Here is a 27,329-nt window from a genome sequence, read left to right on the forward strand (position 1 = left end):
AAAGATGAGAAAGATAAAGTAATTTGCCACCCCCAACCCCTCACAGGCTAGTCTATCCATGGATTTCAGTGGGGTGGTGAGTCCTCATGATCCCTGAACCTCTCCTCAAATGGTGACTGTTCTGGGGGTCCTTTCTCTGCCTTTCTCAGGGGGTAACCAGAGGTGGTGGTGTGGTCCACTGTGACTCGTCAGCTGTTGCTCTGTGTGTTCATTTTTGAGAAAATGTTAATCTCTGAGACGTCTAGGAGGTGAAACTCCTTTCTCTGTGTCTCCTCCAAATGGATGCCATGTGGGTGGGCAAAGTGGTTGGGTTTATTCATTTACTTTAGGTGTGTATTGTAGTAAAACCTGCTTGTTCTCCTATCCGTCATCAGAGGTGACTCATACTTGAGACACTAAAAGAGAATAAACTGTCTTCATCAGGCTGTGAACGTCGCCAGATTATGAACCAACTTCAAGTAACGTAGGGATGCCTTGATAATTATATTATTGAAACCATCTCCAATTAGATATGCAAAATGAAGTTGCTGGGGGCTTCAGTTTTCTTTAGACCAAATAATTTAGAGCTGAGAGGAGAGGCAGATACCATCTAGTCTCACTTTTTACAATTTAGCATTGGATTTGTTGAGCATGTACTCTCTGCAGAGCATTGTGATAGGTTCTGGGTTGGGAGGGGAGCCGGGAAGGCAAGCATCCTCTCTCAAAGCTGCCTTTCTCATTTGAGAGGCGAGTGTGTGTGGCACAGGGGCAGGTAGAAGGAGACAGATCCTTTATACCTGAGAGCAAGATGTGCAGCCAGGAAAGCTCAAGGACACAGGCCAAGGGAGGTGAAGTGACTTGCCCAGGCCACCCAGTTACCTAGCACAGCTCAGCCACAAGCCCAAATGAATGATTCTGAGTTCCACATCAGCGCATCAGGCAGCCACCATGAGCAGTTCCACAGTGACAGGTGGGGCTCTAGGTGGCTTCCTTTAAAACATCTGAGGAAAGCACAGGGGTTCCTCTGCAGCTCCCCAGCTCCAGTGCTTCTTAGCCTTCCAAGTTGTTTGAATTAAGTTGCAAGCCCAGGTGGCTGCACACATATTCATTTTGGAGTGACTGTGACACTTGTATTTCCCGGGAAGTGTTACCATGTCTTTGGCCGAGCAAGTATTACGCCATGAGCTGGTTCCCTTTCTTTTGCCTTTGAACACCTACATTGCTGGGAGGATACCTTAGTGAGTGTGCCTGGGCCACTGGGCATAGCAGAGGAAGCACCTCATCATTTTACTGATTTATTTGAAAGAAAAAAGCTCCCCCCAACCCTTGCCTTCGTAGAAATAGAGTGCTGAAAGCTTGGAGAAGAATTAATGACTCCCCTGCCCCTTAGTGTCTTACATGACTAGCTGCTTCTTTGCCTACTGCATTTTCAACTTATTTCAACTTATTTTCTGTGGCTTGGAAAATACGTTGACTGAGTGATGATTGTTTTCATGAAATGTTGCAACATGTAAAGCAATGGTTGTCATTAATAGTGCAGTTATGTAGAGTGTAGCTCTTTGAGTCTTCAGTTTTGAATCAGATTAGCGCTCTGTTAACTTAAAATAGCCCCAAAAAAGAAGAAGGAAAAAAAAAGAACTGTCAGAAATCAGAGGGAAATATTAGCATTATGAAACATGTTAACAAGTGGCCATTAGCACTTTATGTCTGCATGAATAGCATCTTTAAGTGTTTTATTGGTAACGGAATAGAGTGGAGTCACATAGAATGACATTACTTCCCAAATTGGTGAGTTCTTTTAATTCAGACTTCTCCTTGTTATTGCCTACTGGGGAGCACTTATTCACCTGTCAAAATGTATGCTAGGGTGGGAAAGGGTATTTTAGCTTTTCTGGCCGCATCCCGGGCTCTCAGGTAGAAGGGGTTTGTCCCTTTGCCATGGCCTCCTTCTCTCCTGCCCTCCCCAGTGCCCCTGCCAGGAGGAGGGAGAATCTGAAAGCAAGAATGGAGGGAGAGTAATGCCATGGAGGCGGCTGGGATTTGTGCCCGGCCAGTGCCCCTGCACAGTATTGGATATGAGTATGGGCATCTCAGTGTGCCTGGAAACGCAGTTGGCTGCACAGCCCCAGTGGGAAGAACTCTGAGGAACTGCTGGTGGTTGGCTCTTCCCCAGGCTCTCAGCCCCTCTTTCTAGAGGCTCCACCTAAGCCTTAGGAAAGACTTTCGTTTGGTTTTAACTGGCTCCTGTCAAGGGTTCCCCCAAACCAGCTCAACCCCTCCATTTACATTATAATGCAAAAGCTCTTCCCTGTGGGTCTCAGGGCCTGTGGGGAAAATGGAATCTGGCTCAAACCCAAGATCCAAAGCTAAAGTGCCCCCAGGTTGGGCTGACAGTTTTATAGATATGGCATTAAGTGGCCTCCTGGCAGTTTGGAATTGTGAAGGTTCACTCATTCATTTTTCAACAAATATTTTGAACACCTGCCACATACTGGGAACGGTTCTTGGTGTTGGGCATAGAAAGCCTTAAAAACTCCCTGCTCTTGAGGCACCCCCTTTCTAGCTGGGGAGAGACAGAAGATGCACCAATAAATATGTGAATTATATAGTATGGCAAAAGAAGATCAAACTGCCTGCAAGAAAATAAGGTGGGGAAGAGGGGTAAGGGGTGCGTGGTGGCCAGGCTTTTAAATAGGATAATTAGGGAAGGCCCAATGAGAAGCAAAGGCTCCAAAGAGGTGAGGAAGTTGGCCATGAGAATTTTGAGAAAATGGTTCCAGGAAGAGTGTGTAGAGAGCAGAGACCTTGTGCGTAATACGCCTGGCTACTGGAGGAGGAGCAAGGGGCCCTGAGGTCAGAGTGGAAAGACTGCAGGAGGAGGAGGAGAGGAGACCAGCTGGCTCCTTGAAGGACGTAGAGCAGGGATTTTTGGCTCTGACTCCAAGGGAGATGGAAGCCACTGGAGGAGTGATGTCATATGACTTGGGCTTCCAGAGAGTTGCTTTGGCTGCATTTTGAGACTCAAGCATGGGAAAGTGAGGCAGAAGCAGTCAGAAGGCAAATTCTAGGCAAGTGATGGTGGCGTGGACCAGGGTGGTGCGGACGTGAGAGGGGGCTGGATTCTGGACATACTTCGAAGGTAAAAGTGGCAGGATTTGCTGACTGGTGGGATGAGTTTTATGAAAGGAAGGGAGGAGTCAAGATGGACCCCAAAATGTGTGGCTCGGTGACTGGGAGAATAGAATTGCTGTTTATTGGGATGGGCCAGAAAGGCTGTGGAGGTGCTCAGAGGATGGGTGTGTCTGGGGCTCCTTCCCCACTTCAGGACTTCAGTGGGTGCTAGACTACTGCCCTGTTCAGGAAGATCGTGAGGGGAAAGAGAGTAGCCCCCCGATTGTGGCTGTTCAGAGAGCCCCAGTTGACTGCCTATAGCTGAGATGATTTAAGTCGAGTTCTTTGGGGAAGGCCAGGTGTTTTTCTCCTCCTCCTAATCTTTTTGTTCTTTTTCCTTCTCTGTTGTTCTTTAGCTACCAAAGACAACTTGATCTTTTGATCCAGAAAGATGCACTTTGTTTCTTGCATTTCTTTCCCTTCGTTTGTTTTCTCAGGTCTCAGGTAGACCATCAAGCTGCTGTTAATTGGTGATATTTAGGAACGGGTTGGAAACTGCATCTTTTCCTGGACTTCTCAGGACTCTCACTGCCACGTGTCTTGTGCTTCCACAGAACCGTTTTCTGAGACGTCCGTGTGGCTCTGCTGTGCTCAGGTCCACGGTTAGCCCCTGGCTTGGAATTTCTTCCGGAAATCCATTGTCCTCTTTTCCACAGGTTCTCCTCCTCCCTTTCCCCATTCCTGGAAAGAAGTGGGCTGGCACATAGAGCCTTTTTCCTTGAAAGGAGAGTGCAGAGCCCTCTAATGGAAAAGTAAAAAAATTCTTGGAATCCTCATAACATCCAAGCCAGCCAAAGCTGAGACCAAGTAAATTATTGGGGGGTAATTTGCAAGGGCCTGAATCAAACAAATTGCTTTCTTGTTTCTCAGCTTGAATCTTTAGACCAGAAGCCTGTGATTTCGGAGTCTGATGAGAAATAAGAGTCAGTGTCTGAGCCACTTTTCTTTGGAGGAGGTCCTCTAGGCTTTAGCAATCACAGAAGAACCAGTGACAGGTTCCTTGTCATAGGAGAGCTCCTTGGTCCTCAGGATTCAGAAGACACCTTAAGTAGCAGTGGGTAGAGTGTAAGTTTAACATCCCTCAAGGTAGGCCTTAGGTTTCCCTCTGTCCCCTCTATGGTGCTGGCTTTGCCACATGTAGAACAAACTCTTCTGGAATCATAGATAACCCAAGGGGGAGCTCAGAGAAGAGTCCAGGCTGCCAGTGCAAAGGTCCAGCCCTGTCGCCAAGGAGACCCTCAGGGAAATGCACAGGCCTCCAGCTATTCCCACGGCCCCTGTAGCTGAGCGCCAGCTTCTTCCTGGGCCAAGCTGAGGCTGTTTCCTGCCGTGTCCATTCTCCTAGCAACGCTTCTCTTTGGCCAGTTTGCCGTAGTACCTGAGGTAAGTTTTGTCCTTTGCCTGCCAAATGCTTTACATCCCAGAGGAAAGCAAAGTCCTCTTCAGAACAGGAAAAGTCCAGTGCAGTTCCACACTGTGCTATTCCAGAACCTCCCAGTTGCATTCCTTTGCCAACTAGGTAATGTGCTAGGGATATTTATCTCGCAGCAACTGGCAACCCCCTGTTTGGGTAAAAGTCAGACTCAGGGACCCGGCTGCAGTGCTTGCTCCTGTGGCCCCTGCAGGGAGTGTGGCCTGGGGTGTAATTCTGCACACTCAGGAAGCTTCTCTGTCTCCTCTTTCACATCAGGCCTTCCCTGTGTTCTGAACCAAGTGTGGATGAGTTTGAGCTTCCTCCTAGTTTTTATTTGTGTAATTTGTTGTTGTTGTTGTTGTTTGCGGGTGGGGGTAGACAGTGCTGGGCCTGTCAGCATTTTAGGTTGGTTCTTTGAGATGAATAACTACTTAGCTGTTGCTCAACTACTTTTGTTTGTGAAAGAAAGGGCAGTAAGCACCATGACATGAGAGAATTTCAGGTTTATTGTGATTTCTTTTTTGTGTTTGCATCTGTCGTGCTCAGTTAGGGCATTATCCGTAACCCCATAGGAACCAACACCGAAGACCATATGATTTTAAAGCTTTAGAAATCTGCGTGTGTAATATGTCTTTTGTGATTTTTTTTTTTTGTTCTTTTGCTTTACAAACTGTAATAATAATCCATAGTAATTATCCCATAGTATGCTGTCCTTTGTTACAGGAGCATTGGATTACTGTGAAAACGTGTCCTGTATACAGTTTCAACAGCTTGTTTTTACTTCTTCCCTTCTCCCCACACCCGTCGCCCCCCACCCCACCCGCTTTCTGTCTTGTGCTATTTGGAAGACAATTTCCACATTTCTGCCATATGTCTTAGAAAAGCTGGGGACTTAGAAGCAGTAGCCGACTTAGGACAGCAAGCTCAGCTCAGGTGCGGAGGCAGCCCTGTGTAAGAGACTCTGTTATGCAGACAGTGAGCTGTTGAAACAGCTGCATGTGGAAACAGTTCTTCCCCTTGCCTGTCCTCATTTCTTGAGAGACTCCAAAACATCTGAAAATGTAAAAGCACTTCACCAGGTTTTAACTTTTCTGGCTTGAACGGAAGCAGCTTCAAGTCAACAAGAGCACAGCAGTCTTTGTAGGTTTTGGACACAGTTTTCTGGCTTTTCAAGAAAGGCAAGGGCCCGCCCGCCCGCCCGCTCTCCCTCCCTCCCTCCCTCCCTCCCTCCCTCCCTCCCTCCCTCCCTCCCTCCCTCCCTTCCTTCCTTCCTTCCTTCCTTCCTTCCTTCCTTCCTTCCTTCCTTCCTTTCTTCCTTCCCTTCCCTTCCTTTCTTCCTTGTCTTGCTTTGCATTCTGCAGAGCTAGAAGAGCATTTAATCCTTGGCCCTCTGTCTGTTGGGATATGATGTTTTTTTAATAGTGCTTGTTTATGACTAAGGTCAAAGACAGTATTTCAGAACAAAAATTAGAGTTAGTTCATAATTGAGTACATATGTACGTTACTGTTTATTTTTATAGTTTGCTAATTTATTTTTAAACAGTTCAGTTATGCCAACATGTTTATAGCTCTGTTCATCACATGCCTTACCAGTCAGGGTGTTAAAAGGCACATGCTTTTCAATAGTTTGGATCCCAAGTTAAATTAGATAATGCCATCAGGTAGCAATTTAATTACATTAATTGAATGTTTAGGCGGAAAGGTAGTTTTGCAGAGGCTATAATGAAATCACATTTATAAGTACCCATGTATAAATCTCAGCATTATAGACATTATTTGAGGTTGCTGACAGAAAAATGGATATATATCAGGCGTTTAGAAGGAAACATGCGGGGGGCTGTCATCAGTGGTAAATGCTGCCTTCGCCATTTAGGAGACTGCTGGGCACGGTCGTTTCCTTAGTGAGCTGCCTTTATCATTAGCCCTCTAAGCAGCCATGCACAAAGGCGCGTGGGTGCTGTGTTTTGTATAGCCAGGGCTTTCCTGGACTCAGCATGCCAGCTTGGGCCGGCTCACTGAGGCTGGAAAAATGAGATACAGTCTAGTGAGGTCTTTGTCACCTTGGAGGGTCTGAGGACTGGTGCGCTCGGGTTGACCCATGTGGCGTCCTGAGCCAGCTCTGTCCCGGATCTGAGGAACATTGTCTGAAGTTTTCCAGGGGTTTGACAGACCAGAATGGGGGCCGCTGGCAGGGCCTGGTGGCATTAGATGTGGCAAGTCAGACCACAGCTGGCCTGTGAAGGTGACTCTTCCTCTGATGCAGAGAGAATTAAATGAGGAGGCCAGAGCCCTAGCTGCTGCCTCCCCTCCATGCCCTCAGACAAAGTGGGAGTGCTGGCATTTGGCTAACAGGAAAAGCTATTTTGGGCCCAGGTGTTCTTTCTGACCTCTCTGTGATTTCTATGGTGGGTGTCAAAGGATGGCTGGGAAAAGGGGATTTTTAGGTGTGCTAACATCCCTTGCCTATGAGTGATTCACTATCTTCTCGCACCATCTGGTTTCACCCGGGCTGCAAAGCCTAGTGTGGTGTCCCATACCCTGCAAAGCCCTATTTGGGTTATTTACCAAATGCCACCATGCCATCTCCACAGCATCTGGCAGACGAACCAGGTGGGGCTGCTATTGCTTCTGGGTATTTACGGGATGCAGATTTTTCTGCCCACCATTGTTTTGGGAGGTATTTCCCCCTCCCTCAGGTAGAGTTGTTCTCAGAGATATCTGTAATTGGCCCTTCCCATTTAAGAGTCAGCCACGAATGATTTATTCTAAAATGATAGACCCAGGTAGAGAGGTTACTCCCCCTTGTCACAGAGTGGCCAGCTGTGTCCCCTGCCTCCGGGAGGTGGGAATGCTTGTGGAGGGGTCATTATTTCCTAACTCTCTTGCTCTGGCAGCCTGAAGAGCTGTCTGTGCCCTGAACAAGAGCTTAGGGAGCTGGAGGAAAGAGAAGGAGGTATGCATTTGAGGGAGAGAGGCCCACTGGATTGGACAAGAAGGTAAAAGAGGGCTGGTTTGGCCCCTAAGGGAAGGACAGGAAAGCACCCGCTCGTTCCCTGTGTGGATGCAGTGTTTGTCCAGCTGAAGGCAGCCTCACTCGGCTGACTACCTGATGAGTGATTTTCCCCAAGCTGACAGCTGCTCCAACACATTTCACCTACAAGTCCTGACAAAGTGGTGTGTTCTTTTGGGGCTGTTATTACTGCAGCAGGCGTTTGGAACAATCTGGAAGAATGGGGTGCCAAAGGACACCCTTGAAGCCGTTTCTGAGTATCCGTCCCTTCTCTTCTCTCCGATCCTCTAGCTTTTTTGGCTTATGAAAAATTGGGCCCATCCCTTTCGAATGTCCATTGTGCTGTTAATAATGAGGATAGGGATAAAATCACATTTTTTTTTTGAGTAAGCCCTTTGAGGAGTATTGTCAAATTGAGCCTCACCTCATGAGTAACCCTGTGAAGAGGCAGGAGAAGGGGTAGTTGAAGCTTAGAGAGGTTAAATGGCATGTCTGGTCTCATGCAGCCACAGGGGTAGACTAGGGATTCTGATCCAGAACTCCTTATGCTTCTGGGTCCACCCCACGCTTCCACAGCCAGCACACAGGGTAGGGAAGTTGCGGCTTGCAGAAGGCTGTTTTTTTGGGGGGAAGCTCTGTTTTAATAGTTTGGAGCAAGGAAGCTAGTGGTGGGTGCTCACTGGTAGGGGAGGCATGTGATAGGAATCAGTTTGATCTTTTAAGCATTTTCGGGGACAGATATGTACCTGATATTCCACCTCTCTATATAATTTCAAGACTTGATTGGCATTGTCCCTAAGCACCAGTAGAAAGCTTGAAGAAGCTTCTCAGTAAATACATCAGCTGTATTTCCAGGTGAGCAGTACCTGCTGAAATGCTGAGAGAAGGTTCTGACTAGGAGGGCTTGGGGGAGACAGAGACAGAGTTGGCTGTTTCAGCAGACTCATTCTGCTATTTGCTTTTTGCCTTGGAGATTATTTTTCCTGGGTGTCCCGATGCTGAGCTCCCACTTCAAGAAGAACATTGGTATAAATTTACAAACCAGAAGTAGTCAGAGGTTGACTTTTTTGTTCTGTTATTCCTTCTTTGGGAGAGCAGGCTGGCCAGGAGGAAGGTTCAAGTGTGTCATATCCTAGCATTCGGATAGGTGGCCTCCTCTGCCTTTTCAGTGTGTGGCTGGGCTGGGTGAAACCTTGCAGTGACTAAGAAAGGAAGGGTGGACCCAGGCAGACCCAGAAGGTACTGCATCTTCATCATTGATCCTGCATGCATGCCGGTAGGCAGCAGTTCTGGAATTGCTGCGGAAACCACAGTGCAGCATGAGCCCTGGGGCCTGCTCTCTTGTGCCCGGCAGAGCATCTCTGTTCTGTTTGGGGAGTCCTGCCAGGCAAGTGTGAGTCAAAGAGGAGACCAGGGCCCTATGTCATGGGGGCAGTGTCGGCTGAGTGGTACTCTTCAGAGTTCTCAGAATGTGCCACTCGAAGCCATGTAGACTTCCAGCAGGCTTCTAGCAGGTGGGGTTTTGGCTGGGTTGGGCCTTAACACTCAGTGTCTTTGATTCCCTCTCTGCCCCCTCGTTCCTTTCCTGCATTTCTTGCTTTCTTTTTTTTCTAGAATCAACGAAGCAGCCAATAACCAATTTTCAGGAGGTTTAGATGAATGTGAATTACTGTTTAATATAAAAATTTTATCAAAATAATAAAGCTCTGACAAAAGATCCAGAATATCGTCCCTTGCAGTGGGCTTTAGGGTTGCATCTTGGCTCCTAAATCTTCTAGGTGGGTTAAATTAGTCCTCACAAAATGTCACATTTCCCTGGCAGCTATAGGTTTCCAGGAGGGTGAACAAGGGCCATCTGGGTGTTTCTTGAGGGCTTCTCAGTCCTGGGTAGGAACTGCTGGGTGTGGAAACCACCAAGGCTTTGTAAGCCTGAAAGAGCCACTGGTATTGGGAGCTTGGTCTGCACTCAGACCTGAGCACCACACATTATTTTCCCAGATCTGGGCAATCTAATGGATAGGAGGGTGGGTTATGCCGCATCTGTGAATAGGTGGAGGAGAGGGTCCAGAGAAAATTGTTGCAGTGCTCAGAGGAAGCAATAGCCTACTGTCTTCCAGGGACATGTCTGGCTCCTGGAATGTCTGTCCAGGCTGCGGTGGGTGGCATGGGTAAGGGTTTTTAATAAAAAGTCACAATCCCTGGAGAAGTGAGGCTCCTTGCAGCCACCTGCCTTTTCTGTCTTGGGTCTCCTGGTTGGACCCCATTCTGGCTTTCCACCTGCTCAGAGCCTCCTGAGGCTGCAGAATGGGGCTAACATGATCAAGGGTGATGTGGCTTCTCCATCTTGGGACTAGGAGTGACCAGGTTTGGAGAAGGTGGACTCATTCCTGCTCCCATTGCCAGGACAAATGCAGAGTGGATCTGGGTCTGTCCCTTCCACACAGACACCTTCATTTCAACACATTCCGTGTGTATTAAGATGACAGACATGTTGGTTTTGCTCCAAGCCAGTAGCCATCCCCCTAGACAGCCCAGGCCTTAAAAGACAAGGAGGTGTTTGGACAAGAGCAGGAAAGAAGTCTGGCTGTGTCTTCTGGGAGCCCCAGACAGACCAGTGTTCTTTCTCACTGGTTCACTCCTTCCCCAGCTCATTTTACCCACTCGAGACTTGATTCTCTTAGAGATTAAGTACCTCCCCTGGTCACATAGTTTCTGGGTGACAGGACTAGAATTTATTTCTTTTGATCACCAGTTGAGTGCTCTTTCTGCTCTACTGTGCTACCATGATCAGAGGTAAATTTGTTTTTCTCTGATGATGATTGAAAACAGTTTTATTAACATATCAAGAACATTACAACACAAAGAGTTTCTGGTTTAAAAAATCTCTTTTCACTGGTATTTCTTAAATTCATATTTTAATATTAGAAAGCATGGGATTGGGTGTGAACACTGCTTTTGGATGTTGGAGGAAGATAAGAGAAGGAAGCTGGCTCTTTCTTTAGGAGCAATACCTGAGATCCCAGAATTGTATGTACAAAGTGTGTGATGGCAGAGCTCAAATCTGTGCTAGCAAGAAACCCCCTGCTACTCTTCTGAATCCGATGAAGAAGTTATTCTGTCTGTGCAGTTTTATTAGGCTGAGACTTTTTCCGATGGTTTATTTTTCCGTTTGCTCACAGACTGTAGAGGAGAGCCAGGAGGGAGCTGACATGTTCACACTGTTTACCTACTCCCTGACTTTGGAGCTCAGCAAATCTGCTATCCATCGTTTTGTTTCACCAACTTTTACAAAGCAGGATAATAAACTGTAAGCTCATTTGGAGGGACCTGATCTCTGATTGTTGCTTTGATAAGTATCTATACAAATATTTATATCATTCTGATAGTCTTGAGTTGCATTGTTACAACATGCAAACCTCTCAGTTTTCCAGGACTTCTGGTGGTACAGTTTCTCTGTGGAGTGAGGCATATTTTTGGTCTGGCCTTTCCTCCCTGAAGCTCTGTTAGCCTGAGATTTCACCTAGTGCAACACAAGTTGTGTAGAAAGAAACATAATACTACTTTATTCCATAGTTCACTAGCAAAATAATTAGAATAAAAGGCTGTTTTGGAATGTAGAGAGGCAGAGGGGCTGATATAACTTCTCAGAATGCATCTTCCTGTTTTCCCCTCTTAAATTTTTATGTGAGATGAGCACACTGCTGTAATTAAGAAAGCAGTGTAAGGCTGGGCGCAGTGGCTCACGCCTGTAATTCCAGCGCTTCGGGAGGCCGAGGTGGGTGGATCACCTGAGGTCGGGAGTTTGAGACCAGCCTGACCAACATGGAGAAACCTCATCTCTATTAAAAATATAAACTTAGCCAGGCATGGTGGCACATGCCTGTAATCCCAGCTACTCAGGAGGCTGAGGGAGGAGAATTGCTTGAACCCAGGAGGCAGAGGTGGTGAGCCGAGATCACACCATTGCACCCCAGCCTGGGCAACAAGAGCGAAACTCTGTCTCAAAAAAAAAAAAAAAAAAAAAAGAAAGCGGTGTCAGTACTTGCAAAAGGCCTTTCCCTCTTGCCACTCAGGGAAGCACCTGAAAGAGAACTTACAAACCAGGTAAAGTATTTGGAAGTGATTAATCATATTACAAGAGTGTTCTTCATTTCCCCCAAAGGACCATGGCTTCCTGTGACACTTAGCTGTGCTCTTATAGATATTAAAGACAGAGCCACTGGACTGTGAGCTCCTTGAGGGCAGGGAATGAGGCTCATTCCATTTTGTTCTGGCAAGTAGCACTACAGGTTTGGACCAAATGAATTAAATTGGCTGCCATTGAATCAAAGCAGAATGAAGGTAGTGTTTCTGAAACAATAATATAAATAAGTGCAAAATTGGATGTTTACCAACAACTTTCCAGAAACAGGTCTTGTTTCAGAAGATGTGCCAAAGATGTCTCATGTGGGCAGGGCTCCTGTGGAGACCTCTGTTGTTGAGTGAGTCAACCATGAGGTCGGCTGAGCAGTTCAGGGTTCTCCCATTTTACAGAGGAGGATGCAGCGACCCAGAAATGCTTGCAAGCCCACCCAGCTAGGCTTGCTTCACAGACACTCTTTTAACTAGTTCCATCAGCAACTCCAGGTTGGCCATACAATGTCATCATACACATTTTACCAGTGAAGAAACTGAGGCTTGGAGAGGTTAAAGAGCTGCTCCCAGACACACAGCCAGGAAATTGGTGGTAGATGAAGGATCCAGCTCATCTGTCTAACTTGGGAGCCTGAGTGTTCATCTTACCTATCCACCAAGGCTTGAAGTGAGGTGCCCCGACTGTGAGTTCCAGGTTTGATGCCTACAGCCCATCAGCCTTATACCTTGTCTTATACCTTAACTGGTGGAGGGTGCTGTCTGTATGTAGCAGCCACCAGCCTAGCTCTGAACCCTGTCCTGAGGGGTTGGGAAGTGTGGGGTGTCTGGTTTATTCCATCAATACACGTAGTCCCTTCCATTCTTCTGCCATTTTTTCTCAGGGGCTCTCCTTCCTTCCCTGGCTCTTGCTTGGGTAGGCTGCCTGCTCTGATGTAAGTTCCTGCTGGGATGATTGCTCTGGCCAGGCCCCCAGCTGCTCCCTGCCCTTCTCTGAAGGCATATCTGTCAGCCCACAGAGGCACGGTTAATGGGGGCGGGGGAGCAGAGGCAGTGCATAATGGGGGAACTGGCCCCGGGAACCTCACCTGCCCTATCCCTACCTGCCCCCTGTCTCCTCTCCGCCTGGGCTAGACTTGGCCACTTTCACTCTCAAGACCACCCCTCTCACACACAGCTCCTGTGCTGCCCCCACAGCTTTGCAGGCTGCTGGTTTTCCATCCAGGGCACAGCCGCAGGCCTCTGGGCACCCCAGCCCTCAGTGCCCAGGGCAAAGCCCTGACATGCAATCTCACTGGCAGGCAGCCTCAGGCAGGCCTGGGCAGAGGACTGAAAGGAGGAGAGGAGGGAGGGAGCTACAGTAGAGCAGACAGGAGACAAACACCAGCTAAGAGTAAACAGGCTGGCAGTGGGGTGGGTGCCTGGCTGGAGGGGCTCACCTGGGCTGGCCTACCTGGGAGGAGCCAGGTCGGTGGCTGCTCGCTCCGAATCTTAGTCCTGCTTGAGGTCTAGCAGCTTCCGGAGCTGCACATGGGGCTTGACGTCTGGTGCTTATGGATTAGGAGGAAGAGAAGACAGCTGGCAGAGTACCAGGCAGCTTAGGAACATGTCTCCTTCCACATGCTGTGGCCCAGGTGCTGCCTAGAGCTGTTTCACAGCAGCCTGTCCACTCAAGGTTGAGCGGTTTCCTTCAGTGCTGTCCACCCCTTTGGTCCGGGGAGCTTCATGTTCCTGGGCCTCACTGACACCTGCATGGGCCTGATGGGGAGGTGTGAGGGGTTGGAGGGGTCTTTTTGCTAGCCCTGGCCCGTGGCAAACACTGTCTTGAGAAAGTGGGACGTTGAAGGAGCTTGGACTCTAAAGTCAGCTACACATGAGTCTTTTCACCTGCTGGCTAGGTGGCCCCGGACAAGTCAATCAGCCTATTGGGCCTCAGGCTCTTTATCTATAAAATGGGGCTAATTTCCTTTTTTGCCCCTGGGAAGAAATATCACTGAGAGGAGTTACAGAACGTGCAACCTTTCCCAGGAGTATTGCTCCCGAAGGAATAAGGCACGACGGGCTTTGACTTCAGCCTCCAGCACTGTGGCCCAGAAGGGTATGGCTGGGCAGGGGCGTCACACCCCTGCAGCTCTGTGGGAGTGACGGAAGGGTGCTATCCACTCGCCTTGCACATGGCTGTCTTGCTCTACCAGGCCTTACGTTCTGTGGCCAGATACTGTTCTCCAGCTCTTTGGCTTGGGCCCCGAGACCAGAGAAGATAATGGCAGCCCAGAAACCTGAATACTGGGGAACACATTGTAGGGTGATCTCTCAGAAAAGCCAGCGAGAAATGGACTGTAGCTGTAGTATTCTTCCCTTTGGATGCCTGTATGGGGACAGAATCAGTGGAATGGAAAATGAAGAAGAAACACTGGCCCTGCCTCTCATCAATGCCCCCCCACCACCCACCGCCACCACCTGCTTCCTGTTCTATTAGACAAACGTAGTTTCTGGATGAGTTGGACAGTCATCTGAGTTTGATCAAGATTTACAGGTAATTCAAATGTATGTATAAGGTACATACATATTAGTACATCCATCAAAGAGGCTTCCTTAAGCAACAAGTCTCTAGCTCCTCAGAGAACTGGCAGTCTGGCTGGGTCTGTACGAACTTGGACCTATAGATGACCTCACTGGTTTCTCCCCTTGTCACCTCATCTGCCTGCTTCCTTCTCTTTACTGATCTTACGTGAGTAGGTAGGGGGGTCAGATCACCTCTGCTCAGCTCTGCCCAGCACACTAAGACTATTTGCTATTAAAATTTGAAAAACAAATGCAGGTGCCAGAGGTGGCTAAATGATGAATGTCCCAGGCCAATTCTAGGAAGGGAAATGGGTATGGGGCAGCCCATTGCCTTCCTGGTACCAGGATGATGCAATGCTTGGAGGCTGTGAGCTCCCCACCTTCTCAGGGCACACCCTGTGATCTTGTGGGACCCCTCTGTCCAGCCCAGCCTGGGTGTGCATGTTGTGTGCTTGGTCGGCACTGATAGGGGTCGCGGTAGGGAGTTGTCGGCACACACTGCTGCATGTCCTGTGAGCGGTCCCCAAGGCTGTGCCCAGCCTTCAGTGTCCAGGGCCTCTTCTGACAGGCCCTGCTGGTTATCACTGTTGGCATTATCTCCACGCACCACTTCTGTGCCCAGGGCTGCTGGGTCGCCTTAAGGAGCCACACACCCGTCTACATAGAGGCCCTTCCTGCTTGGGGTCTGACCCAGTTATCCCCTCCACACCTCCATTCTCCCAGACTTTTGACTCACCCCAGCCCTGCTAAGAGTGATGTCCTCCCCTAAAGAGAAGACCCCTGCTCTTGAGGGACTGCCAGGTGGGTCCCTCATCTCCCCACCTCCATGGGCCTCTTGGATTTTGTGCATAGCAATCTCTGCAACACCCTGACCTTTATGGGGTCATCCTCGGCCAATGAAGCGGTGGGTCCAGGCTCCCCCTTCTATCACCTGGCTCACTTCCATCCTGCAGAGGAAGCTTGGTTTCATTTAGGACAATGTGCAGGATCCTTTTGATCATTTCTCTACTGGATCATCAGCAAAGGGAGAAATGAGACAAAAGAGGCCACTGAGTCCTTTGGGGGAAATATGTGCCTATAGTAAGGTGATAGTTCAGAGAAATAGAAGAGTAGGAGGCTGGACCTGAAGGCCTTCCAAAAAAAGTAAAGGATGTTAAATTGCACTGGAAGGTGCAAAGTGCCATCCAGTGGAAGCTATTATTATCATCATCATCATAATGGTCATTATCATCACCATTATAGGATATGGCACTGACGTAGGTAGTGACTGGTAAGAGCCGATTGAGTTTCTAGCTGATTCCTGATGTTAGGGGCCATGTATCTGTCTACCTGGAATGTTCTAATTCAATTCAGAAGCGGCAGTTTGAGTCTAGACTTCAAAGCACTCTCATATATCCTTGGCCTGCTAACCTGAGGGCTAGTTTCTAGGGGTTGATTAACTTAAAGACAGTTCATATATGCTTGAATACTAGCTATTCATATTCTGAAAAATCTGACTTGATCAAACAGAGCAGTTAAAGGCAATGCTTCGTTTTACAAAAGATTTTCCCCCCTCTTTACAAAAGGATGCACAGTGGTATTCCTTTCAATGGAATGTTTCTCTAGCTCATTAAGTGTTTACAGGTCATTAACTACTGCATGGAAGGACTTTGCTAGAGAAAAGGAAGGCTGCAAGGAAATAGCTCTAGCTCTAGCTCTAGCTTAGGGGATGCTAGCTAAAGGGAATTAGAATTGGTTGGCCAACAGGTTTCTGCGGTGTACTCCCTGTCCACTCAACACTGGGGGAGGAGTAGAGATCTTGCTTCCTTTCATGTGAGAGCTTATAGTCCCTTTGGAATCCAGATTTATCGTGAAGTAATCGTGAAGACAGAAATTAAGTGCTAAGTTGTCTTCACTCATCTCTTATGACTGTCCATGGGGAAATGGGTCCTGCTTTACAAAAATTCAGTTTGCATGCTGCTTTTCAGGCCTATGACTGTGACATCCAGTGAGGGAGATTTGAGGAAGGGGTTGATGTAAGACTCCTCTTGGGAGCATAGTGAGAGAGAGAGAGAGAGAGAGCACTCACAGTGGAACCTAGAGCAGGAAAGGCTACCTGGTGGCTGTCCTGGCATGTAAGTAAGTCTGTGTGGTCAGGGCTTGCATTCCATAAATGGCCCAGGCCCCTGCTGGCTGCTGGGAGAGAAAGTCGGTGAGGAGAGAGGGTTGTACAAGGCAGGAGAGATGTACTCACCAGGCTCTTCCAGAAGGGGTAACTGTCTCAAATCCTTGCCTCGAACCTGCAGCAAAGTGGAAGATGGGTGTTATCCTCCTCTCTTCCCTCTTTCCTGCTTCAGGCTACTCTGAACTCACTTTTGCTGTGTGTCCAGAGCTGACCAGAGGACAATGGCAGACTTATTGTCAGACTGGCAGCACCAGCCTAGTGCTCTGTCTCTGCCTGGGAAATGGTTTCACAAAGCTCCAGTTCTGCCCTGGACACTTGCCTCATAGGGCTGTCCCTTTGCCCCTCAGTAACACCACTGGGATGGTCCACTCCCACCCTGTCGCCCATCTGTGGTAGCCTGTGTTGCCTCGTGGGACAAGGCATTCTGTAAACGTGTATTGGACTTCCATTGCTTAAGTCATGATTTGTTTTTCCGACTTCCAGAACTTTCCCAGTTCTGGTTTTCTGGGATTTCATGAACAATTCCCTGTTTCCCTAATCCATTTCCTGCACAGGTGCATTGCTTTCAATCATCTCCCCTCCCGTTATCCTAAAGCCTTCATTATCAATTGACTTTTCACATATGAGGGTGACCTCTGGATCCCTTCTCTTTGGTTTCTTCTCTTTTCCAGAGCTGCAGTATGTTTCTTAGGTGTTTTAAAAAATATGCTAAGAATAGTGAAAACACCCTTGTAATTTAGAGACTCTCAGAAAAATGACAGCACCATTTAGAGCCTGGAATTACAGTTTGACTTCACTGTGCCTTCTCTGCCCCAGGCTCCCATGGTGGCAAGGGTTTTGGGTTGGGGGAAGGGGTATTGAATTGCCTGTATCTGAGCAGGAAAAGAATTACAGTTTTCCAGGTACCTTTTGTGTGTATGTGCTGATTGAGGGCCCATTGAGAATATTTTGACTTTTAGGGAAGCTCCAAACTCTCAAACCACAGGGATCACAACACATACGTGTGTCTGTTATGACGTTATATGTAAGCATCACAACAGGCAGAGAATGTCTGCACCCCACCCCGGAAAATAGCCTGACTGTCCCCCATAGGCAAACCAGACTAGTTTATAGGGGGTTCTACTCTGAGGTACTGATGGACCTTGGGTGCTATCCCTGTGATAAGGAAGGCAGCTAGACAGGACTTGGGAGTTATCTGTAGTGAGATGGCTGAAAAGCGATACAGGGCTGGCTCTATGCCCCAGGTGTGCATAAGTAAGAGCAGATAGCTGATTCCAGTGCAAAGTCCATACAGGTAATAACATAGGCCAGAAAAGAGATATGGCATCTACTCTTAGACATAACACACCAGGGTCAATACAACTTTGAAGCTAGTCTAGTGCAAGCTAACAGTTGCCTTTATCACAGGCTCCAGGAAGGGTTTGGCCTCTGATTAGGGTGGGGGCGTGGGTGGGGTAGAAGAGGACTGGCAGACCTCTCCGTCGGTGGCCGTTTGCCCAGGGGGGCCTCTTTTGGAAGGCTCTCTTGGTGACGGAGAATTGGATTTTATTTCTCAATGGGAATGAAATAATTTGTATGCCATGCCGTGTGGACTCCCAAAATTGTAAAGGAGGTGAAGCTTCCCCTGTCTGCACTCTCCCCGCCTCATAATTGTCCATTTTTCATCTGTCGGGCTGTCCACCCATCCATCACATATAGGCACCTATCAGGTACCAGCTACTGTGTTAGGATCTGTGTTCCCAACTGACTTGCCTCCCCCTGACATCATATTCTTTTCCTTTTTCCTCTCCCTTTTCCCTTTTCTTCTGACCCAAACTAGGAATTCGGGAAAGGGCCTGATAACTTTGTTTCTGCTGAGGTGTAACTAATAAATACCAGGAGGCATGCATTTTAGTTCACAAGCTCGGAGCACTTACTCTGCTCCAGGAACTTTACAAATACGCACTCATTTTATTTTCATATAAACCCTATGAAGCAGATACTATTATTATTCCTATTTTACGGATGAGTCCATTTTTTAAATTCCAGCTGAAGAAAGAACATTTGGTGATAAATCATTAGGAATAAGCTAGGAGTTATTTGTCATCACAGAACCAGTCTGTATTGCCCCAAGTCTGGCTTTGCCAATTGGAGATTAGGGAGATGGAATGAACACTTTTCCTCCCCTTTGATATCTCATCTCACTGAGCTCTGGGCCGTTTCCACTCTTCTCTCCCCATACTCTCATCTCAGCAAAAATTGCATAAGATTTATAAGACATTAGGGTATTGGAGATAATTTATTAGAACCTCCTTGTTTACAGAGGGGCAACCCAGGTCCAGAGTGGGGAGGTGACCAGGCCATGGTCACTGCCCAGTTTAGAGGCCATGCACAGATGAGAAGCCAAACTCCCAACTCCCAGCCCACGTCTTCCCACTCTCCCATGTGGCCTGTCAGCATCACCCTCTCTCACTCTTGCTTAGCCTGTGTAGCTCAAGGATGTATTTATTGCCCCAGGCGTAAGAATGTGCTCAGGTTTCTTAAGTAATGTAGGTGTGCCTCACCCATGGGGCTTCACTTTCTCTCTGTTTATTGCCAGTAGTGGTCTCTGTTCTGTTTTCTTCAGTTTCTCCCCCTTGCATTGTTGTCTAAGATGGCTGTCCTGTCTTTTGTCCACTTCTCCTCCACTCCCGGTACCTTCCTTTAATCAGCTTCCGCCACTGCCTGGGGCCACTCAGCTCTGGTCCCACTGGAGGCCCTGTCTCCCCCAGGGGTCCTTCTGCTTCCTGTTCACCTCTGATCCCCCAGCCCTGCCCTGGCTAAGCTGATGAGGATGGGGGAGGGGGAGGCAGGGGGAATCTTAATTTCCTGCGCCGAAGCTTTGCTGTCCACAGCACAGGGCAGCAGCTGCCTCCCTGGAGTGTTGTGTGAGACCTTGATGCTGTCTTTCTTCCCAAGGCCTTTGGCAAGGTAGAAGTCATCTCGACTCTCCATGCTGCTAATGGGGGAGGTCAACTAAGTCCATTTCTGAGCTAGTGGGGGCTCTTAGGACTCTGAACACCACATTTAAGTTATCTCTGACCCAGAGTCCAATTCATTTGGCCTGATTCAAATGAATGCCCATTTTAAGAATGTTTTGGGGTCTCTTCCCATCATTTCCTTAGAGTAGTGGAGAGGTTTCTATTCGGAATAGGATGACATTTGGTAGCTGAGCCAAACAGATAGCTGGGATACAGGGTTTGGAGTTGAACTCTCCAGGGAATGGGGTGGGAGGGGGGCAGCCTGGAGGATGACAAAATGAGGGCTCCCTGGACTCAAACTCAAAACCTTTTCTTTGTTCTTGAAATGCCTTAGATGTTTACCTAAGAGAAATGTAGACATACATTCCTATAAACACATCTACACAGTGTCCATTGTAGCACTGTTCATAGTGGTCAAAAAGTGGTCACAACCCACATGGCAACCAAGAGGTTGAGTGCATAAACAGCCCTATGGTGGAATACAACTCAACAGAAGAATGAAAGAGTAACACACTCCACACCATGGATGAATCCCAGAATCATTCTGCTCCGTGAAAGAAATTAAACACAAAAGACGATATCCTGTATGAGTCCATTTGTAACAAATTCTAGAATTCTCAACACTGTGGTGGTAGGTGGGGGTTCAGTGGTTAGAAGGAAGGGATCAGAGGGTTAGGGAAGGGGATTGACAGCAAAGGGGCATGAGGGGGCTTTCTAGACTGGTGGACGTGTTCTGTATCTTGATTTTGGTGGAGGCCACACAGCTGTATACAACTGGCAAATTGAATCCAACTGTACACTTAAAATGAATGACTTTTGTTGTATGTAAATTGTACCTTAATAAAGCTAAAGTGAAACAAAACAAAACACCCACCACTGGAGTGGAACCAAGTCTGTCTGTAACCTTTAACTCTTTGGGTCTCCTCAAGACTCTAGCCGTCTTTTAGGGTAGCACCAAAGTACATTTCAGGGAAATGAGAATGCCCTTTGTATTCTGAGATTTTATAGAAGTTGGTAATGACAGAGAGAGAGAGAGAGAGAGAGAGGCCCACTGAGATGGGGTTATCCACCATAAGCAGAGCATGTGGGTCTGAGAAGCGCATGAGTACTGGTGAGTATGTGAGGAAGGAGAGAGCAAGGGGAGGAAATCTGTTTTCCTAGAATTCCAGCAGGCTTCAAAAAGTAAAAAGGGGAGGGAGTACCCAACTAAGTTTTTTTCTTCCCTAGAAATACATGTATTCTAAACATTAGCCCAATTAGTTGTCTTTTGTTTGTTTGTTTGTTTGTTTTTGAGACAGGGTCTCACTGTGTTGCCTAGGCTAGAGTGTAGTGGCATGTTCATAGCTCACTGCAGCCTTGATCTCCTAGGCTCAAGCCATCCTATCACCTCAGCCTCCTGAGTAGCTGGGACTACAGGCGCATGCCACCATGCCCGGCTAATTTTGTAGAGATGGAGTTTCTCCCTGTTGCCCAGGCTGGTCTTGAACTCCTGGGCTCCACTGATCCTCCTGCCTTGACCTCCCAAAGTGCTGGGATTACAGGCGAGAGCCACTGTGCCTGTCACCAACTCAGTCTTATTCATCAGTATGTCTTCTCCTTAAGCGGAGATGCTAACAATGTAGCATCTCCTGTGCTGAATTCCTGTAAAGTGAGGGTTTTTGTTTTTCTTACCTCCATCTTCCTCTCCAGATTCCCTCTCAATTTCCAAGGTATTTAGCATAAATGCAATATCTGAACTTCATTTATTTGGCAGATTTGTGTGGACTGCCTTTTCTGAACCTATTTGGGTGCTAAGGACTGTATAGATTTGGGTTCTTAACATGGAAAACGTCTGTGCCTGTGTAGTGTTGGGTCCTACCTGGCCACTTGGCTCTCAACACGGAGTGATGATGTCTAGGGTGTTTTGACATGGACAGTCAGCCCAGCCTGGAGAACTGAGGGGAGCGTTTCTTTTTTTTTTTTTTTTTTTTTTCTTTTTTTGGTGAGACGGAGATTTACTCTTGTTGCCCAGGCTGGAGTGCAATGGCGTGATCTCGGCTCACTGCATCCTCTGCCTCCCAGGTTCAAGCGATCTCCTGCCTCAGCCTCCTGAGTAGCTGGGATTACAGGCATGTATTACCACGCTCAGCTAATTTTGTATTTTTAGTAGAGACGGGGTTTCACTGTGTTGCCCAAGCTGATCTTGAACTCCTGACCTCAGGTGATCCTCCTGCCTCGGCCTCCCCAGAGTGCTGGGATTATAGGCGTGAGCCACAGCGCCTGGCTGGGAGCATTTCAAATGATAGTTAGGACTTCCTTTTACCGTACTTAATAGCTGAAGGGGGCCAAAAGTGTCCATGTTTGCTACCCTCTGGCATCAAAATGAGGTCCTTTTTAGTAGTGCTGCATTTAAAACAGCATTAAGAATACGTTTTTAGAACTTAGCTTTTTGCATTGAGGATGCGCAGGTGGCTGAGACTAACTTCTTTGCAGATGACCATGGTTGAAAGTCAGCTATAGAGTTGCACAACCACGTAGTTGGGCTTCACATATAGAAGATGTTGTCATTTTTTGGTAACTCTGTCAGACTTTACCAACATGGCGCACAGTCTGGTTGGCACATAAACTTCACATTTGATCTTCTCCAGGGTGTGGGGTGGCTGTTTAAAGAGGGTGGATATTCATGCTAATCTTTGTGTAGCATAACATGTTACTGCAACTTGGTTTTTTTAATTTTTATCTGAAAGTTCAAGTAGATATCAGAAGGGAACTGTTTGTGGGTGCTAAGAAGGTTAAAATTACCATTTTGAACAGAAATGATATTTGGAAAAATAACTTCCCTTTTAGGAAGGTAAATCAGTCATTTATATGCTATTTGTTGAATTCCTAGAATATATGAATATCATGTCACATGCTGTGCTGGTACTTTCAAATATAATAGAAACAAGTAGGAGAAAGAGTCCCTGTATTTAAGAAACTCATTGGGAACACATGAAATTAATTAGAGGCATAGAGGGTTAACCAGCAATGTAAGGCCTAGATATGAGTCAGGGAGTGGTGCATGGGATGAGTGTTCTATGAGGTTGGAGAAGGATGAGATTGATTCTTCTTGCTAAGGTGACTAGGTAGACCTTCATTGAGGCCTTGAAGTATGAGCAGGATTCCAGAAGGTAAGAGAAGAAGAAGAAAAGCCAGGAAGGAAATGAGAACGGAAGGGATTTTTACTTGGGCAGAATATTTTCATTGATGGGTACGGGGAACTAAGACTGGAATAGAAAATTGGATTGTGGAGCTCTGGAATGATGGCTTAAGGAGTTGGACCATATCCTATAGATCATAGAGGGCTGCTGAAATACTCTGATCAGAAGACAAAGGCAGCATGCTAGGGGATGTTAAGTGAGGACTCTGCAAAGGGGGTGGATGAGTTGTTGAAATTCTCTGTTACACCCTTCATGCCGAGTTCTCCCCTGTTGACTTATATGTTCTAGAGGATGGAGTTGGTTGACTGTAGGGTTTCCTTTCACTAGCAGAATGGAACCAGATACTGTAGGAGCCTAGCACATGGGTCTGTTACTAATATAGAGGACTGTTTAAATCTTGGAAAGCTTTCCTTTTGCCTTTGCCCCCATTGCAGATGGGAAGTGGGCAGGAATGAAGTTCAGAATCAAGGGCCCATCAGGGTCTGTATTGGTCCCTTGTCCCTCTCCTCCAGTCCATCCATGTTGGGATACTCAGGGCATGGATGGTGTTTCATGATAGCATTTATCATTTTGATGATATGTGACAAAATAAGGCAGGCATCGAAATTCATATCCCTGTGATCTCTCTTTAATAGTGTCCTCCTGCTTTGGGGGTTATTAAGCTAGCCTGAATTTGAGTAAACATTTTTGAATGGGGTGAGAGGGGGGCTGATAAAAGTGGTTAGTAAATAGACAGTTGGAAAGGAGCAGGGCCCGGGGGCTCAGGAGATGAGCCGGGGAACAAGGCAAGCAGAGACGCTAGTGACCCAGAGTGTCCTAGAGGGGAAAGAACCTCTGTTAGAATTTCAAATGTCAGACTTTCTTTTCAGCTTCCTTCAGGTGCTTCCTCTTCTACTCAGAATTTTCTTTTGAGACAGGTGCTGGTCAAAAAGCTTTTGTTTGTGGCTGGTCACTTGACACACAGTGTGGCTCTTTGTCATCCTGGATGATGAGGCAGCTATTTTAATGGCAGGCAGGGCCGCCGTGTGTTTACTGCCAAGAAATAAGGGCTTCTAGGAGACTTGGTGGCTTTAGGAACAAACTTCCAGTGGCAAAAATTAGTTAGGAAGCAGAGTAGCACTGGGTTCCAAATGCTTCTATTGTATGAATTTGGATATGTTGTGGGCAAAATGACATAAAAGAAATGGAATGAGAAATAGTGTAAGTGACTGACAAGGACCCCATTGGCAAGTGGGCTGTGTTGACTAGCTCTCACAGTGTGAATTTAGTTAGGTGTTTCCACTTTATTTTCCCCAAACTCTAAAGCAACAGTTTAATTGGGGTCTAAGGTACCCTTTAGAAACATTTTGACCACCAATTATTTAGGACACACAGCATTTTTTTTCTTTGAAGATAAATTTGTTTTGGGTATGGCTGGGTGTGGTAGCTTATGCCTATAATCCCAGCACTTTGGGAGGCTGAGGTGGGTGGATCACCTAAGGTCGGGAGTTTGAGACCAGCCTGACCAACATGGAGAAACCCCGTCTCTACCAAAAATACAGAAATTAGCTGGGTGTGGTGGTGCGTGCCTGTAATCCCAGCTACTTGGGAGGCTGAGGCAGGAGAATCGCTTGAACCTGGGAGGCGGAGGTTGCGGTGAGCCGAGATTGCGCCATTGCACTCCAGCCCGGGCAACAAGAGCGAAACTCCATTTCAGAAACAAAAAACAACAAACAAACAAACAAACAAACAAAATCGTTTTGGTTAGCAGTGGCTTTAGGCTGTTTTTGGATCTTTGGCTATTGATACTGATTTGAAATTTTTTGTTATTATTTTCATGTTAAGCAAAACTAGAAAGTTTTACCAAATTCCCCTGCAGTACAGCAAGTATTTTCTTTCATTGGGGGAAGCAAACTATTTACAGCCATAACAGGGTTTCCAGTGAATTGTATAAGTAGCACTGAGTTCTGTGTCAGCAAAAAATGAAACAAAAACTGATCGTAGATGACATTACCTAAATGACAGTACCTACGTGTGTCCTTTCTTTCACATTTGCTGTAATCCTGTTATGGCATTGTCCTATTATCTCAAGTACTGTCATCTTTAAATGCTGTCAAATTGTAACTGGATTGCCAAGGACAGAGGAGAGGAACCAGAGAGGACACAATGGCGATTCCCACTGCACCAAAGAGACGGTCTTCTTCCCCCTCTCACAGTTTGAATTCTTGGAGACATTGTTCAGTTAAAATCATGACTCAGGTATCTTTTACAGGCTTTGATGAAATAGTAAGATTCACTCCTCATGTTCCTAGAAGGAAAGGAAGAAACACTCTTTGAACAGCCCGTGAGACAAACTCTTCCAGGATAATTTAAATGTTTCTACATAATGAGAATAAATTGTAAATGTTACTGTGTTTTTAAAACCCAGGTCAAAAGTAATAGCACAGAGAGGGATCTATAAGTATTTAATATCTAATTGTTCATATATTGCTTCCCCAGGTTTAGATGAGGGCTCCATTCTAGAGTTGGGAAAACCAAGTCAGTAAACCTTTAGTGGCAGATGTTATCAGGGAGCTGGAGTTGGAGTACTTGCATTCTGTGTTTGTGCCAGCTGTCCATGTTCCTCTTCATATATTTAGACCAAATTCTTATCCAGATTTCCCATTAAAGGTTCATAAATTTCCAGTTTTCACCTTTCTGCAGCTTCCTTAGATAGAATGGTTGATGGGAAAATTACCGCATTAAAATTAAGCCTCTTGCTTTTTACATTCTGCTGCTCATAAATAAGGGAGTGGGAAATGGTTACTTTGAACACCCTCATTAAAGGCTGGTTTGGTTGCCAGAGAATAGGGCTAACTTAAGGGGGATCCGCTAAGCCTTCTTTTTCATGCCTTTTTTTGTTTTGTTTTGTTCTGGATTTTATAAAGGCATCATTTAGTTTTCCCTTAATCTGAATCTGTATTCATTTTTTAATATCTAATGTTGATTAGTATGTTCTATTATTTATAGCCCTCCAGAAGGATCCCAAGGGAAGATAATCTACATTTGAGAAGACGATTTCCCAATTTCCATACAGATGACGAAAACATAACTGTCCACTACACTGCTCCCCCTGCTGAATTTTCTTTTTCCACTCTCGGTGTGTGGCATTGTGGGGTGCAGACACCTGAAAGCCTGACTGGAGATGTAACATGGGCTCTGCTGACATTAGCATGAAGAGCTTGGCTAATCGACTTGCAAAATATAGGTTAGGGAGTTTTATAGGATATCAAATTATCTTACTCTTTCATTGATTAAAGGCAAAATATTACATTAAGTAGATCATTACATGGGTAAAAGGTTAGAACTTCACACACTTAGGGGTGTTGCACTATCCTTCCCCTTCCTGCCTTGTGGCAAATCACAGGTTGGAGGCAGGGAAACTCACTGTGTCTAGCGCTCCTAAATGCCTGAATAGCAACGTTAGACTTAAAGGAGGGGCATTTGCCTTCACTTTGAATCTCCCGAGTCTTTTTTATTCTGATAGAATAGTAATCTTAAAATTAAATATTAATTTGTTCTGATTCCATTTCTGTTAGCAGGGAAAAGGGTGAATACATGAAAGGGCGTGGGCTGAGCCATGGCCAGGTTTGAGAGACAAGAGTGATTCGCAGTAGTCTTCCCAGGGTGTTGAGTGGGAACGTCTCCCTGGGAAGAGATGTGGTCATTCTCAGACTGTGGGCTCAGACTCTGTCACACTGTAATACCTCTGTCAACCATCTAATGCTATCAAGGCCTTCCTGAGAGAAATTTCAGGCCCAATCCTGATGTTGAGTTGGCATGTTCACATGTCTGGTAATAATCTGCCAGCTAATCCATCATGCTGCTCATTTCTGTGCGTTATTCATCTCAAAGCCAGAGGATCTCATGTCCATCACAGGGCTGTGGTCTGTGGATAGGGAAAATTTCAAGGCTTTTCTGGGCCTGATGTAGCCATTTTCTTTCAGTATCTTAGATTGGTAGGTCTTTAGAAATTATCTCTCAAAATGTGTGTGTGTTTATGCCTAAGTATAGTTTTCTTGAATTTCTCACTTCAGTACTTAACTACACATATGTGCAGAAAGTGAACTCTTAGAATTTGGCTATCCGTTCTTTCTCATTGTGTGAGAAGGAGGCAAAGTTGCCAAATTGGAGGTGGGGCAAGGTGGGCCAGTAGAGCTGTGATTGGTGTCTCACTTTGATGTGTAGGAGAGAGAACAAATCACAAGTCATTCTCTGGAAAGGAGCCATGGTCCACCCACAGAACAAGGACCCTGAAATCCCCAGTACCAGTCTCCCTAGGATGTCTTGCCTTTCAGCAGCTGTTCAGTCAAATCCATTTCAGAATGGAGAACAGCTTGTCACAGTTCTCTACTCTTGACCTGCTGATAGAACAAGGGGCTTGGAGATTTTGGGTAGATATGGAAATAGATCCCTAAACATACTAAAGAGATTTTTTTTGTACATGTGGTGGGGGAGAGGAGAACCAGAGCAGAAGGTTGGAGAAAGAAAGTTGGGGAAGGAAACTAAAATGTGCAGTCTCATTCCTCAGCCTTCTTGTTGAAAATGAGAATCAGATGCAGCAATGTATTATTTCCAAGAGCTATCTGGTGATGGGATCCATCTGGTGAAGGGCTACTTCTGGGGGACCTGGAATTGCTGTGTGACCTTTGGGAAACACTTGCCTTCTCTGGGTTGAGCTCAGCCCGTGGTTCACAAG

The 27,329-nt window shown here is 46.6% G+C and overlaps 1 protein-coding gene across 20 annotated transcripts in view; it reads left to right on the forward strand.

The window, feature by feature from the left end:
- Window positions 1–27,329, forward strand: part of BCL11A (BCL11 transcription factor A) — a 102,431-nt gene that overhangs the window by 40,577 nt on the left and 34,525 nt on the right. The window lies entirely within an intron of this gene.

This window comes from Gorilla gorilla, chromosome 12 (assembly GCF_029281585.2).
Source record: "Gorilla gorilla gorilla isolate KB3781 chromosome 12, NHGRI_mGorGor1-v2.1_pri, whole genome shotgun sequence".
NCBI classification, from domain to species: Eukaryota; Metazoa; Chordata; class Mammalia; order Primates; family Hominidae; genus Gorilla; species Gorilla gorilla.